Source organism: Coffea arabica, chromosome 8e, assembly GCF_036785885.1.
Source record: "Coffea arabica cultivar ET-39 chromosome 8e, Coffea Arabica ET-39 HiFi, whole genome shotgun sequence".
Classification (NCBI taxonomy): domain Eukaryota; kingdom Viridiplantae; phylum Streptophyta; class Magnoliopsida; order Gentianales; family Rubiaceae; genus Coffea; species Coffea arabica.
In genome coordinates, this window is record NC_092324.1 from 35,148,906 (window position 1) to 35,165,349 (window position 16,444).

General features: G+C 34.4%; 1 long non-coding RNA gene across 1 annotated transcript; it reads right to left on the minus strand.

Moving 5' to 3' along the window:
- Window positions 1–4,951: 4,951 nt before the first annotated feature.
- On the minus strand, window positions 4,952–6,022 carry LOC140012579 (uncharacterized). The gene is made up of 2 exons (XR_011819763.1): window positions 5,880–6,022; window positions 4,952–5,218 (listed from the first exon to the last, which is right to left on the minus strand). It is a non-coding gene; the product is annotated as an uncharacterized lncRNA (long non-coding RNA).
- Between the last annotated feature and the right edge of the window lie 10,422 nt (window positions 6,023–16,444).

The window sequence follows — 16,444 nt, forward strand, 5'->3', positions numbered from 1 at the left end:
GACATCATTGAAATGAACTATTGTGAAACCGATTTGATTACTGATTTTACTGGTTACTCGCTGAGCTTCTAGCTCACCCCAAAACTATTTTATTCCCCTCCACAGGGCTCGTGGCGAAGGAAGAGCTTGTACTACGTTATTTGTATAGCTGGATGGCGTATCTCTTGTACAGTTTGGATTTGGAATTATTTTATGTATAGTTGGGAATTGTTTCCGCTCCGCTTTTGATATGTAATTATTGGAGACTTGGATGTATATTTGAGATTTATATTGTAATTCATTTGAGGACTGTAGTGAACGACTGAGTCCCGGTGAGAGTTGGGCAGGCGGCCCGCCGAACCCTTTTGTTCGCCTTAGGGGGAGGTGGGGCTGTCACACTACGTGCTTGCATGTTTGTTCTTGGCCTCACGAGCGTTTTGCTCACCCCGTAGATTTGTTTTCCTTAACAGGAATGAACATGGAATGAACTTGGAGAAACCCCTTTTGATGCACTTCGGGCTTAGGGTTTCTAATGTAATTTGGGCTAGACCTCTTATTGGTTGTACTCTTGGGAACTTTATGTATGATTTGGATATTTGATGTACCCAGATGTGGTATATTTTGGGTATTGGTGTAACTTTTGGGAATTTCATGTAAGGGTGGTTTAACATTATATATATTGTTAAGTTTGGGAGTTTTCCACACTTTCTTATTTATCCAGTGCTGTCGAATAGTTTTGCATTAAGCTTGAACGGAAACTGCTTGAGTCCTGGCGAGAGTTGGGCAAGTGTCCCGCGGATACCCTCTGATTCGCCTTAGGGAGAAGTGGGGGCGTCACATTCTTTCCTTTATATTGGCCTACAACTATTTCGGCACAAATAGTATGTCTTCTCAACTCTCTGCATATAAGCCTCATTCCATTTCAGAGCCCTTCAGCTGGAGCAAGGTTTCTAATGAGAATGATAGGACAATTCTGTGAGAACTCAAAAGTTATTTTTAAATTTTCTCCTATTTTTGAAAAATTAATTTATATTTCCTTTTAATTTTACTTTATTTGCTTATTTTCTATCTTCAATTTGATAGTGATTTTAAAGTTTAATTTGAGATTTTATCATTCCCTTTTTTATATTTTAGTGCATGTTAAGTTTCGTAGAGTACTATGGTAGTTTGACCAACTAGTGAGATGTGTACGTTAAATTTGGTGGACGAGAACGAATGTGATACTAGAGGAATTATGTGATTAGAAATGTTAAAAGTGTATTTGTGATGCCCCCCACTTCTCCCAAGGACGAATCCAAGGGTATCAGCGGGACGTCTGCCCAACTTTCGCCAGGACTCGATACAATTCCAATTCAAATTTAAAGGATAACAACTAAATATAAAAGTCGAAATAAAGAAAGAGGTCGCTTCCATACACAAGTATTCAATCTTATATTACAAGTTTCAAAATACTTCAACTTTCCCGAAATACACAGCTTTCAAAAGATGTCTAGTCAAATATATTCAAAACCCTAAATTACAAGTCCATCAAGTCCACTTCTCCAGAATTCTTTCTATTTCGGTCCCTGTTAAGGAAAACAAAGCTAATGAGGTGAACGAATGCTCGTGAGGCCAAGAAACACATATGCAATCACGTAATTCAAGTAGCAATGACACTTATACGAGAAATAAAGCGATAACATTCAAGAAATTTCCAAAATAACATAAAACACACTTGAGAAGGATATAGGAGCTCTCAGGAGCTATATTCCACTTGCTTTGCTAATAATCAATCCAATACCTCCACGAGTTGACACTCCGTCAATCGAGTTGGTTTTAGGTCCGTAGAACCCCACTTACTTCGTACTCCGATCACCATTACACCCCTTGCTCCGGGTCCGCACTTCTTTTATATAAGGCGATACTACTCCAGTATGCTAAGCGAGATCTCTCAAATAGATCAAGTTTATCACTTTTTTTTTTCTCATAACTTACCAAGCTTCACGACCAAACCCATGCTGGCTCGAGTTGCAAAGTCGGCCGATGAGTTTGGGCATCCTCCACTATTATCACTATAAGTCAAGGAGATTCACTCCAATCGACATATGCAAACATAGCATAATTCACTATTGCAACACTTCACTTAATTCACTTAGCAATTCAAATACACTTTACTTAATTCGCTTAACAATTCATTTCAAGCAATTCAAATACACTTCACTTAAATGAGAACGAGTGCGATAAAGTACACACTCGACTCGACACTTTCAAAATACTCAATCAATAAGAACAATTAAACACGTAAGAACACTTCATGAGATTCTCTAACAAGTCAAAACTTCACGTAACAACACTTTCAAAACATGAGATTCATAACAACACTTCATGTAACAAGTCAAAACAAAAGTAAGTGAGCGAGCAATTAAGCCTTTAGGCGTTCGCTTCGAGATTCTCTTGAAGATCTCCTTGAGCGCCTAAACAAATAACAAGTACTTTCACTCACAACCATGTATTAACCAAGAAAGACAGCACACTTATTTAGACTAGTCAATGCCTCAAAAGAGAACCTTAATCACTCAAAAATAGAGATCCAAAAATGAGGATTTATTAACACAAGAGAAACTGATTTCCTCCATGAAATCGAGTTTTAAAACGATCAATCAATATCAAAGGATAGGGAAAAGTTTCCAAAAACTTATTTCCCATCAAGTCGGAAAATTTCAGTTTTGTGCGTCAAGTCTAGAAAAATCAGATCTTGCACTCGGTAGGGCCAAAAATTGAAAACTTTATACCGTTGGAAACTAGATCCAAAGTAAAAGTTCCTAGAAGACACTTTTCCAAGATTCTAAATAGAAATCATTCATTTTTTTTAAACTCAAAGTTTCAGTTCCAATAGGGCAGGTTTAAACCAGTCTTGGTTTTGCAGTCATTTTCGGAAATTCGGTGTAATTCACAGAAAGTGAATCATGCTCTGAAGTTTGTAAGACAATGAGAGTTCCATACAAGGCTTCAAATACAACAAGCGGAGCTAAATTTAGAGTTTTGAGTATCAAGATATAATAGTCTAAATTCAGCTAAATTTGTACACTGTACAGAAATTTTTCAGATTTGAAGAGCCAACTTCGGGGCGTTATTTAGGTATCAAAATGGTATTGAATTTCCATCAAATTTGGTACACTTAAACCTCTATACATGCACTACCCATGTATCAAATTTTACACAAAAACTTACGTGGGAAGGCAGTTAACAAAATGACTAAAATTTGTAAAATGTTTCAAGGCTAATCTGCCTTCTAGATTTTATTTCTTTTCCGAACATTTTGCACAATGAAATCAGTATAAATTCAATCCATTTTTGAAAGCAAGGTCCTAGAAACCTTTAATAAACACTTGATGGTTGATTGACATCAAAATTTTTGAATTAAAACATCCCACAAGTTTCGAAAACCCATTTCCTAGAAACCCATTTCCAGATTTATTTCAATTTCGAAAACTCAAGTTTTGCTCAACCAAATCAAATGATTTTTGGACGACACTTTGTACACTCAACATACAACATATAACTATCAATTTCACAGAAAAAAAGTACCAAAAATTTGAAATAATCACTGATCAACAAGGACAGATTTTCGGCCAGCTCTAGTGCACCACTTTCCTTTGATTTTTCCTTCACTTTCTAACCGTATTCGTCCCAAATAACATGTAAATAACCACAATCAACTAATTACACCTCAAGGAAGCTACCTAAAGGTATCATCAAGTCCACAAGCTTAGAGTTAAAACAAGATAAAATGGGTTTCCTCAAGTCCTCTACCTATTTCATGCTTTGGGTTATCAAACCCATGAAATCTAAGCTTGATTCTTGAAGAAAAATAGAGAGATTGCAAGAGTTGATGGTTACCTCTTTACCCTTGAAAAAACCAGAAATTTTCACCACAAAACCTCTAAGAAATTTCCACTAGATGATGTCCTCCTCTAAGCTAAAGTTAATCTCCAAGTAGTTTTGAAGTTGGGTGCAAATTTGGAAGTGAACTGGAAGCAAGATAAAGTGAAGCTTTTTTTCCTTCTTCCTTTGCTAGTTTTGGCCGAGACTATGGAGAGGAGAGAGAAGGGTTTTTTTTTTATGAATCTTCCCTTGGAAGCTTGTTGAATTTGTGGCCAAAAGTTGTACAAAAGTCAACTAGGAATAGTGCACAAATAGTGTCCCGTATTACCACTTTTCTCTCTTGTTTGTTGCACTAGTGCACTAATCTTTAAATGTAATTCCTTTAACACTATAATTATTCACTCTTAATAGTCTAATATAAATTTCTTAAATCTCCACTTAGTCGATTCAACGCGAAATACGCGAACTTCAGATTCACGCGCGATAAGGCGAAATTTAAAAACGATTCATATAACGATAATATAATTAACTAATTCTAGGGTAAATAATTATAAAAATGATTATTCTAAGAATAAAAACATGAGCCCTCACTGTATTAAAGAAATCCTAGATACTTTGGAGATTAGAAACACAAAAGAGACAAAGAGATAGGTTTGAATCATGTGATGCCATTTGTCACTCATCCTTCAAAGTTTGACTAAGACCCTTTGACCAAGACTTCTTCTATTAGTTATCTTGCAATTTAGCCAACATTTCCTCCATTTTACATCACCGTGGCCGAAATTCTAGGGAAAGAAAAGAGAGAAAAACTTTCAAAAATTCCTTCTTGATTTCTTGCTTGATTCTTGAGAAAATCAATGTGAAACTCGAATCCACTCCGATCAATCTTGGGGAAAGCTTGAAGGTGAGATTGGTGGAGCTTTTAGGAGGAAGAAAATTCTTGTCTTGCAACTTATTTTGGGGGTTTTGAGGTATTATACTACGAACATCTCTTTTTCCTTCTTATTTTTCCATTTAAGTAACATATTGTCACGACCCCACCTTCTCCTAGGGCATACCCTAGAAGTTAGCGGATCGCCTGTCTGGCTCTTGCCAGGACTCACTCATTCACATTAACTTCAGAGATAACATTACCATTGGACAACTAAACATTGACTCTTAAGTACATCTCCAATCAGTTTGAAACATAAATTTGTCCAGTAAAACAAACAAAATAACTGTTCTAAATATCCATTCTTAATATCACACCAACTTAAACAAAAATTCAACCGTCTCAAAATTCAAAAGAGACCATGCCTACACTATATACATAGAATAACGGATCTTTCCAAAATAACTTTCTAGTTCAATCCAATCACTCTTCAATCTCTGACTCCTGTAAGGAAAACAAAGCTAAAAGGGTGAGCTTACGCCTGTGAGGTTTCCATGCAAATAACATTTAATAAACACTTAAATCAAAACAATTAAGCAAGTAGTGCACATTTCACTGTACAATCACTTTCAATAGCAATTGAGGAAACACTTCACTGAACAATCACTTTTAAAAGGATACGGTGCTCGCATTAGAGCCACTTCAATGCACTACACACTCCGCCGAACTCCTCTTTATAACCTCCAAAACAATAAACACTTCCCTCACTTGGATGGCCGTATCAATATCAGTAATCTACTATTCCGTGGTAATACTCGAGCATACCAAAACACTTACCCAAAGCTACCGTCCTACCTAACCAAGCCCTTTGCTGGCTCGAATAGTCCGTTGAACAGAGGGTTTTGGGGCCCAGTTCAGCCGGCGTGATAAAGTACACACACGGCTTACAGTCATGCACACTTACAATATCACTTGATCAATTATCAACCTTCAAGCTCAACTAAGCCAAGTGCGATAAAGTACACCCTCGACTTAGAAGGCGAGGGACAATTGAGATACACTTCCAATGAATCACTTAGCAATATTTCATAATAAGCACATTTGCCATATAATTGCACTTAGGTACACATAAGTAGTTTAACACATAAATTCGGAAAACACTCACCAAATATCCAAATAAATTACTCTCGAGTCTCGAGTCGATTTTCTGGTTCACAGCTACTTCCTGGACAAGTTAATAATTCCAAATCAAATACATAGTTTGTAGATGTTCACTTATTGTTCTTACTTTATCACTTGAACTATTAAAATCAAGCTTGACTTTAAAGTACAAATATAATATATTCAATATTCATTTATCACTTTATTTTGAAACTTATTGACTTTATTGTTTTAATCAAGAATTATACCTGTTTTCCCAAGTTAATAATTTATAAGATATTTATTTTAGGATTAAATCATTTTCCACTCAAGATTCTAAGATTATGACTTAGGAGCACTCCATTGGTCCCCTTTTTAATTAATTAAACTCTAGGTAGTTTGTAAATTAAATTTTTTTCCAGTACACCAGTCCCTCAAATTTTATAGTTTTTAAATTATTTGTAAAGACAGTATTAAGTAAGTAGAAGCCAATTTAATTATCATGAGTTTTCCTCTCATTAGCTTTAGTCTAACTCTACTTGTGGAGCTATATATAGCCATTAAATCTCAGACTAACCGTAACTATCATTTATGAAAGCTTACAAAGTTGAAAATTAGAGGAAATGCTGGTTAAAAGTTGGTTCCTCACGGTTAGCATCTTAGCAAAATGCATTCAGGAACAGAAGGAAAGGCAGCTTTGCCATCCTCGGATGTTTTGATAATAATTGGAGCTACGCTTATCGGATTGAGGCGAATTTTATAGCGTTTCGAAGCTAAGACCTAGACCTACATTTTCTATGAAGACATTGACATCCAGTTATCGCGTTTTCAAGGCCAAAATGGGACGGTCAGAAGCACAATCTGTTTCATTTCTCGGACAGCAACCAAAACTAGCAACGTTACTTCAAGCTTTCGGCGAAAACGCTATTCTTTCACTTGCTTAAAGCTCTAAATATTTAAAGTACATTCAGTCCAGCATAAACCAAGACAAAGAGCATCTAGTTTCAACAGATTATTCAACCCAACAGCCACGTACAACAATCTGACATCAGCTAAGACATTGGACAACTAAAGCTTCCAGCAGTGCCGCAGTTTAATATGCAACATTTTTACCATAACTCCTTCAATTTTAACTCCAGCTCATCATGCCAAATACAAGTATTAAACTACCCAGTAACTTTAGATATCAGATGTGAAAGTTTACAGAGTTGAGTTTGAAGGAAAAACTGATCAGGGGTTTAACTCTCTCTCTCTCGGCCTTGACAGAAAGCTTCGGACAGCAATCAATCTTTTAGCAAGAAATTCCTCCATTAACTACTTCATTTCATACCCAAATCAAACATGCATGCCAAAACTAAAATACTGTGCAATGAACTAAGCCTCAACGTAGGAGTTTAGAACCAAAATATATAAAGAAACTTGGACATTTCTATCTTTCCTCCTTCGGCCAGCATAGCAGAAACTTCCAACTATTTCCTTCAACCAAACTTAGTTTTTCTTAGCTACAATCCAACATGCAACCTTAATATTCAAGTGTACTGAATAACTAAGAGGTTATTACGGAAAATTTCCTTTATTATGGGCTGCAACTCAACAACAACTCTCGGTTCCCTCCATTTCTGTCCAGTTCTCATCTCTTTCTCCTTTATCAGATTTCTCCTCGGTTAAAACTCATTATGCCTTGCTAAAACTAACATGAAGCCCATATATTCAGTTCTATTCAAGAAATAAAAGGGTGGTTACAAGATTCTTACCTTTTTCTGCTAAGTTTTACTAGTGGCAGATTGCTCCTACTCCTAGCTTCGGTTCCTCCTCACTATGGTAGCTGATATGTGAAATTCTGAGTTAGCTTCCTCCTCTTATCACTCATTCAGTTCTCTTACTCACTTGGTTGTGGCTGGAAGGAACCAGAAATGCTCCTTCACTCTCACTCTTTCTCACGGTTTTGGGTATGAAGAAGAAAGAAAGCTTTGTTCTCTGTTTTCTTTTCCTCTCACTCGGTTGGGTTTTTTGAGATAAAATGGTGTGACCGAATCTCTCTCTCTCAATTTTGTTCCTAATGCTTGGTTGGTAGGAACAGAATTAAGCGTACTTCTTCACTCTGCTGATCACTCAATGTTCTCCATTCGTTGGCTGATCATTCCAAGTTCCTCTCATTCGGTCGCTGCTTACTCAGCAGTTTCGGTGGTAAGTTCCTTCCTGGCAGCTATCCAAATAAAGGTTTCCCACCGCCCAACTATCAAACAACTCCTACTCCTTTTTCCTTCCCACCGTTTAGACAGCAGATAGTTGCCTTGCTTCCATTCGGTTCCTGTTTTGTCAAAATTCTAGTAGCTTGTTCCTTAATTGCATGGTAGTTTAACCGAATCCCCAAGATTAGTTCGGTCCTTCAATTTTAGTTCATTTATTTGCTACGAGGCCATGATTTTATTGTCTCACACGTTGACTCAAAATTTCGTTTGTTCTAATTTATATATACCTTGAAAATTTTTGCTTATATCGATCTAGTAGATTTTCACACATTTGGTTTTAAGGAAAATTAATTAGTCATGTAACTTCGTCAACTATATAATATATTCAAATTGCTCAAATTACCATATGCATATCATATGTTTATTTGATTCATATAAATTTTTTTTTCACCATTCTAGGATATTCCTAAATTCTCAATTTTTATATAAATTCAATTTGGTATTTAATTTAACCATTTATTCGTTATAATATTTCTAATATCAAAGTAATTAGAATAAAAGAAATTCATAGCGTACATATAAATTTTTTTTCGAGTTCTCACACATATGGCTTGATTATGATGGATTTTATGGAAGATTTCATGATTTTGCTTACTAGGTTGTAATTTTCACCTTTGAAATGTATTGGACAGCTTTGATATGAATGGTTTAGTTCTGTTATGAGGTTGGATATGAAATTTTAGCTTTGATATGAGGTTATCTAGCTCCTACATTCAAATTTCCAGCTTTAGGGTTAATTTTCAGCTTTGCTATGTTAATTTGCACCCTTGGATTGCCAATTTCAGCTTTGGTGTAAGTGATTTTGAGATTGATATATATGTTTAAAGTTGATAGCTTTGTGGCCTTGATTGAGGTTCATTTACTATGAAACTAAGGTTTGAATTAGATGATTAACTTGAAGAAAAATGGAGATATATTGCTAGATTTTCTCCTTGTTGGTCAAGTGATGGTTGAGGTGTGAACTTAGGGCATTTTGTCTTCCTCTTGCATATGATTTTACTTAGAACACTTGTCACAAGCTATTTCTTTGCATGTGTGTTATTTTTGAGCCAAAACAAAGAAGTTTGAGAAGGAAAAATCTAGTTTTCTAAACTAATAGTTTGCTGGAAAATTTTCGCAGGAAGGCCTGCGCAGGTTTGGGAAATTGACTATAACTTCGTATAGGAAAGTTGGAATTGAGTTCCATTTGTTGAGTTTGAAACTAGACTCATAGGGTTTTCAAAGATATAAAAATCAGGGTTTGGTTCAACTCCTATAAATACCAGAAAATCTGCAAAGTTTCTTAAAAACCATGACTGTTTTGTTTTTGCACATGGGACAGCAGTGAGTTTGAACTGAAATTTGACTAACCTATGAGCTGAATTTTGTCGCACTCCATTTGTTTGAAAAATAAATAATTATGGGTTTATAAAACGAATTTTGATTAATTTTGATTGAAAAATGAGTTTTTGATTTGTTAGAGAATAAGGGCCTAAAATGGGACTCAAAAAGTGTGATGATTTTGGCCCAAAATAATAGTTTAAAAAGGATTTTTAATAAAAAAAGGAGTCGCCACTTGCTATTGAGTTAAGGTGTACCAAGTCACCTAAAATGAATTTTAAATAAAAAGTAGAAAAAACCCCTTTTAAATGACTTCAAGTCTTTGAAAATGAGAGAAAAGTGTTCGGAAGTCACATTTGAAGAAAGAGAAGGCAAGGATAAAATTCAAGACACCCTTTCAACCTAACCAAAGCTAGTTGCGTGATTTAGTCGAAACATTTTTTTAGTTTAACCTATAAAACTTATCACATTTGGATGTTACTATATGAATACCAACCTAGACCTAATGACTATCAGAAGGGTCAATATGTCTCTTTGAATTTTAATTGGTGCAAATCGCATTAATTACGATACCCAAAAGTGATTCTTTGAAGAGGTCACGAATATGCAACAATGAAACTTAAAAAACTAGAAAAATTATAATAGACAAATATACGTGACCTAAAAGAGAGGGATGCAATATAACGGATACGAGGGCTAAGATTCGTAACTCAATTTTCCCTTTCATAGAGGGAATACGAGCGTGCTAAGACTAGAAAGCCATATTCGTCTATATCCTATATTCGAGGGATACTCCCTAATCTAATCAAGCAAATGTATTAACCTGTTTCTAATTTTTTTTAAAACGAAATGGAAGTCTAATGTCATGTCTTACACATAAGGATAAGGGATATACATATAGAGAAAATATCATGTAAAATGGTAAGAATCCTAAAAGTAGAAAATATGCATAAAATGTAATGATTTGTCACACAAGCATGATCTAGCGCGTGGATGGTTCCTAAGGGTCACTACAAGAAAATTGGTCATCAGTGACAACTTTTCTCTGTGACGAAAAAAAGTTGTCACAAAAGTGGATCCTTTATTGACGACTTTCTAACTCGTCACAAACCTCTAATGGGAGCCAACTCATTTGTGACGACTTTTCTAAGTCGTCACTAGTAAATTCCCGCCAAGATTTAGCAAGAGCGCGGGAGTGTTTAGAACACACAATAGTGACGACATTAAGAACATCATCACTATTGCTTGGCCTATTTACGAACGACTTTTTGTTGTCGTCACTGATCACTAAAAAAAAAATTATTAGTGATAACATTTTGTAGTGATGACAATAAGTCGTCACAAAAGGAGCTTCTTTAGTCGCGACACCTAAAGTTGTCACAATTGCATCAAAGCAACTAAATGTTTAGTGACGACACGTTATTTTCGTCACAAACTACACTGCAAGAAATATGGTCATTAGTGACAACATTTTTTAGTGACGACAAAAGTCGTCACAAAACGACAAGCAAAGTTGTCATAATTGCTCAAAGCAACTAAGTCTTCAGTGACGACCTTGAAAAAGTTGTCACTAAAATGATCTATATAGTGACAACTTCTAATATCGTCACTGTCACTCTACCGATTTGAATTTAGTGACAAGAATTAATCGTCACTGTTTAAAGTACTTATTTCTAAGTCACTTTCATTAATTCTACTATGCCACCCTAACTTTTGCGATTTAGCCCCAAATGTTGTAAAAAATTCCATTAATTCCATTATGATACCTTAACTTTTACAATTTAGCCCCATATGTAGTGCACCGATTTCTTTAATTCTATTATTACTCCCTAACTTTTGTAATTTAGCCCCATATGTAATTCACCAATTTCATTAATTCTACTATGGCACTCTAACTTTTGCAATTTAACCACCATATGTAATACACCAATTTTATTATTTCTATTATGGCACCCTAGCTTTTACAATTTAGCCCCTATTTTTTTATTAGGAAATTGCGAATGGTATCTTGATAAACTATGCATAAATATTTTATAATTTTCTCAAACTTAAGTAATAATTTGTTATAAACTCTAAAGATATATCTTTCATTACAATAGTTATAAGGCAGGCAGGTCTTTTTATCAATGGAATAAGAAATTTATGCCAGATTTATCTTTTGTACTACATGCCAAGTAGTATTAGCAAAGGAATAGCAAAGTACTACAAAGTAATTAACAAAATAGCCTTCAGGAAGTGTAGTTTATGGGCAAATGAGCATTATCTATTCAAAGTACCAACTTTTTATGGGCATTTTACTCTCAAACATATAATTTATGATAAATTTATAAATGTTTGTAAGTAAAATTCAAAAAGTGTTACACTGATTTCTTACAAAACGAAAACTGGCAGGTTATCTTTTCAACATAAATTAATTTTTTTTAAAAAAAGAAATGGCCCATAAAGTACTAACTCTTTGTGGGTTTCCTCCATTACATGAACAAATATTCTACTCTTTATGGGCATTTCACTCTGAATCATTTAATTTATGTTAAATACATAAATGTTTGTAAGTAAAATTCAAAAAGTGTTGCACTAATATTTTTATGAAAGGGAAACTGGTAGGTTTTGTATTTAACATAAATTAAATATGTGAAAGCAAAAAAAAAAAGAAATTACCCATAAATCTATGTCTTGCAAATCTATACTAGTAAAATAGTTTCAAACAAAATTAAACATTAAAATAAACTGTAATTTATACACATTAAAATATCTGTAATTTATACACATTTTGCAACTACTACTTTGTGTTTTCTCTGTAATGAATTTTTTAACTATTGAGAACTTAAGTTTTGTCTTGCAAATCTATATGAGTACAATAGTTTTAAACAAAATTAAACATTAAAATAAATGTTTGAAAAAGAACAAAAGTACATTTATCACTTGCAGTAATGTAACAAAATTTTCTCAATCATTATCAATATTTTCACAAAATTATTAAAAACTAGCAATTGACAATATTAAAAACTAGCAATTTAATTAGTGACGACTTTTCTTGTCATTATAATCTTGAATAAATTAGTTATAACATTATGTCATCACTAAATTTTCTTTGATTTTGACTTAACAATAATGTCTTATTAATAGCATTTGATTATTTTTAATGAAAGTCTGTTATAACCATAGAATTTGACTTTCGTTATTTTCAATTAATGATGTACTTTAGTGCTGCAATTATAAAAAATTGCAGGGCTAAAATATTTGCAAATTATAAAAGTATATTTTCACTTATATGTAATTAACAAATTTTGCCACCTATATTGATGAAAATTTGTGTTTTTGTACTAAAAAATAAAGAATAATACTATAGCAATAAAACCTATGCTTCAAACCAAATTAAAAATAAAAAAAAGCATGATGATTGGTCTCAAATGTTGGGAAAATGATTATTTTTATTGAAACTATGTTATAACGATATAATTTGAGTTTAATTATTTTGAATTACATGATGTTCTTTAGTGCTGCAATTATAAGAAATTAGTATAAAATATTAGCAAATTATAAAAGTACATTTTCAATTATATGAAATTAACAAATTTTGCCACCTATGTTTATGAAAATTTTTATTTTTTGCTAAAAAATAAAGAATAATACTATAGCATTAAAATCTATGGTTCAAACCATATTACAAATCCAGAAAAAACATGATTTTTGGTATCAAATGGGGGGAAAATGAGTGAAGTCAAAATTTTGATCAAATCATAGTGAAAGTGCCGCGCAACAAAAACAATATCCAAAGCAAAGCAAAGACCAAAGCAGCGGAACACATTCTGAAAACAAAAGCAACGGAACACTTGGTCTGAGTTAAAGCAATGGAACACTTGAGCAACACAAACTTTCACCGAGCTGAAACAAACAAGCTTCTGCACTGAGCACAAAACAGAGCTTCCTATACATTTTCCCCAATTTTTCCAAATCCCTACTACATTTTCTTTTCTCCTTTTTTTTTCCAATCTTTTGCCCCCTCTATTTATGTCGAGGAAGCACAGGGGAGCAAGGTGTTGGAGCTGAGAGGAAAAAGACTGAAACAAGAAGGAAAAACTGAGAAGAGAAACCGAGAGAGCCGAGAGTAAGGCTGAGAAATTCTAAGCAAAAGGAAAGGGAAAGCAGCGAGTGAAGGAGAAAACCATCGCTTTCCATCATCGGTTTCCATCATCGTTGAAGGGCAACGCTGTCCGCTAAAGATCTTTCCAATCCGCTTCCTTTTTGCTGTCCAGGTATGTTACTTCTTATCTATCTGTTTGACGATGACGAGGTAGCCTTGCCATACTTATGATTTTAAGGTTCTTGGTACAGTCTATGATGAACCCATGAGGTCTTTCGTTGGATGTTTATGGTTGCCCTCTTATGTTTTGACAGGCCAAAATCAGAAAAATCACATAAATTTCCTGTTTCAACGTTCCATTCCTTTACTTGTGGTAGTGATTAATGGTTTTGTTAGAACCCCTGCAACAAGATGAAACCTTTTGCTTGTTGCAACTGTTTCCGGTACTTTTTTTTTTTTTTTTTATCTTTTTTTGCCTTTCGGTCGCTGAGATAGCGTTTGATGTGATGCTGTGTTTGTTGTTTGATCCAAAGGTTTTAACTTTCTCCAATCTGGTAAGCCAAAGACTACATCTTTGGTCCTTATTTGCATAACCTGGGTCTGTTAGGGCCTTTGGAGTCCAATCGAAGGATGCACTGCGACAAGCTCGAAGTTATCGGCTTGTTGCAGCAGTCTTTTCTTTCTGGGATTGCTAAAGTTGTGGTTTCATTTGATAATCTTGTTTTCGTTTGCAACTGGAGTGGGATACTATGAACATATCAGCTATCAGGGCTGTGTTTAGAAAGTCATTAGCCTTGAACTAAAGGCACACTGTCCTCTTTTCCCATTCCCTCGCTGTTATGCGAGCAATTCCAGTAGCTGAGAGTTGCTGCAACAAGGACGGTGCTCCTTGTCCTGCTGCAGCAATGTAGACAGATTAGAGCCCTATTCTCTATTGCAGCAATAAAAATTTTGATCTTTTGAATTGTTGAAGTTTCTGGAATGGTTTGAATTTCCTTTTTGGTTGGTTTGTTGTTTGATAATAATCTCATATATGAGTATGCTACGATTTAAAACAGCAATCAGTAAGCCTGCTACCTTCTGTTGTGCTCCTGTTCGTTCACTTGTTTAAGTAACTGTTTTCTTACGTTTCTGTGGAGTTTTGCTTAAGAGCCCGTTTGAGAGATTTTGACTTGCTTTACCATGAAACAAGACTTTCACTGCTGTTTTCCTTTTCATAATGCCGACCAAGTGTGAGTGTTAACTTGTTAAGTGAACTCCCATAGGTAAATTCAGAACTGGTGGAGACCTTTTGAATGAATTAGAATTTGCAAACTTTCACTTTGTTAGCTCTTATCCTCTTGTATGTACAACATGGCATTTTGATTATGAGTTTACGAAAGTTAATGTCGGTTTGGCTGCTGAATCTGTTTGGGTTTGAGCTGCAATTGTTGCAGCAGAAAGAGCTTGCTTTGTGGGAGCAAAGAAAGCTTCGGTCTGCCGGAGCCCAGAAACCTTTAGGAAATTTTAGGAACCTGAAGTTTTGGATGCTCCTTTGTTCTTTCTTAAAGCTGTGCTTTGTATCTTTTGATGGGGAGTTTTTGATAATAGCATTTTTTGGGGCTGATGTGACCTGTTTTTGGGTAACTTGTGGTCAATGTGGACTGTTTTTTGGTAATAGCTGGTAATAGCATTTTTTGGGGCTGATGTTATGCATCATTGTGGACTATTTTTTGTTATAGTTGTGTAGTCCAGATGGTAAATAACAATTTATGGATACTCGCACCAAGAAAAGGAAAAAGAAAGAAAAAATGTCTTATGTCTAGGACCCATAATAACTCAATCACAGCAAATGCTGGATGAAGACTGTCCTTATTGAGGAAATATTTCACTCATTTTCTTCTTATTTTTATCTTGGATTTGTGTATCAATTTGCTTTCAAAGCAAATCCAGATTAAAAAAAATGGGATGTTGACTTGTGGAAAATGTGAACCAATTAATGTTGAATATTGATTTGAGTCCCATTTCGGATGGTTTTGTTCCTATCCATTTATTATCATCACTTTTTTTTTGGAATAAAGCAAAGTGGTCATATTGTGAAGCTCACATTATAGTATTATACTTAACAAATTTGAAAATTAGATAACCTTCATGTATTTGTGACATGTTTGACAGTTAGTTTCCTTTTTGTATTTATGAACCAAATGTGTAGTTGTGACATGTTTGAATTTACTAATAGCTGTGTTGTATTTTGTTTAATTTTTATTATTGTTGTATGGGAAGATTAATTTCCTGTATTGAGCTTAATTTCCTATATTTATTATATGTGTTGTCGTTGTAGTATCATGGTTACGTTTTTTTTTGTGTTAGGATCAACAGTGCATGTGAAAAAACATGGATAGGTGATTGGTAAGCAATTTTCAACCATATATACTTGTCTAAATAGATATAATGGCTGCTATGGTTTAAAGTTAACATAAGTTATTGCAAATTAGTTATTGGTAGGTGACAATATTAACTTGTAATATCAAGACTGAGGAGGGACATTTAAGAATTACTTCTGTCAACACAAGGTTCTAATCAGATGGTGTTTTGATCCTGGGAGTACATTTGTGGCTTTATCATAGCTTTGTTATCATGAAACAATAACATTACACAAAAAAAAAAAAGCTTCAATAGTGTTTCTGTTTCATGATATTAATTTGAGGAGCACAGAAGGGCTAAAGAATAGAAAAGATTATTATTTTCATTTGGCCAATGAGTTAGCTAAAAACTTTTCATGGCCAATGAGTTAGCTAAAAACTTTTGACGGAACAAGATATACAGTCCCAAGTGTTAAGTGAACAATTTAATCAATCTCCGACTTGTGTTGGGTTGGGAGAATACTGCATTTGATTACGTGAACATTTTATCAATCGCTGACTTGTATTGTAAGATTACTGATTTGATTACGTG